This window comes from Heterodontus francisci, unplaced genomic scaffold, assembly GCF_036365525.1.
Source record: "Heterodontus francisci isolate sHetFra1 unplaced genomic scaffold, sHetFra1.hap1 HAP1_SCAFFOLD_43, whole genome shotgun sequence".
Classification (NCBI taxonomy): Eukaryota; Metazoa; Chordata; class Chondrichthyes; order Heterodontiformes; family Heterodontidae; genus Heterodontus; species Heterodontus francisci.
In genome coordinates this window covers 6,162,534-6,163,248 of record NW_027141852.1, presented here as the reverse complement: position 1 = coordinate 6,163,248, position 715 = coordinate 6,162,534, and the positions used below count along the sequence as shown (strand labels likewise).

The 715-nt window shown below is 45.7% G+C and overlaps 1 non-coding gene across 1 annotated transcript; it reads left to right on the top strand.

Moving 5' to 3' along the window:
• Window positions 1-253: 253 nt before the first annotated feature.
• On the top strand, window positions 254-325 carry trnaw-cca (transfer RNA tryptophan (anticodon CCA)). The gene has a single exon. It is a non-coding gene; the product is annotated as a tRNA-Trp (tRNA).
• The last annotated feature ends 390 nt before the right edge of the window (window positions 326-715 follow it).

Here is a 715-nt window from a genome sequence, read left to right as displayed (position 1 = left end):
CAAAATTTAATACTTACTGTGTGTGTCACACCCGGACCTAGCCTAACCTGGACCCAGCCTGACCTGAACCTGAAAGCCCGGAAGAGCGACCCGACACGACCCGAACCCGACACAGGTCGTCGGGTCCCGTCGGGTTCAGGTCGGGTAGCAGGCCTTTCCAGAGCGGAGGTCAGATGAGGATTGAATTAATTTCAATCACTGAATCTAAACAAGAAGTAAATCTGTCAGGAATGGAAGCCTTTGCTTTATCTGTGAGCTTGTGGCGCAACGGTAGCGCGTCTGACTCCAGATCAGAAGATTGTGTGTTCAAATCACATCAGGCTCAGTTATGTTTTACAGCATCTCAAGTTCCTGGATTTTATCTCAGAAGAAAGTTCGTTCTATTGGAATGTTCAGTGAATGTTTGAATTTCAAGATCAACTTTAATAGATTAAAGTCCTGATATCTGGTTCCGTTCCATTTCCATGCTCAGTTCTTATTTCACACTGTTTTATATCAGAACAATGTTTCAGGGATGTGATGTGTCCATTGTTTGTGCAATCGCTCTGTCACCCAGTGTGAGAAATAAAACACAAACCGCCCAGCGTGCGGCTCAAACCCATAGCTGGCTCTGTCTATAGGCCGCTTAGTTCAGTTGGTTAGGACGCAGTGTTGATAACAACAAGGCTGTGGATTTGATCCCCATGTGCGCTGTCACATGGTCAGTCATTAATCT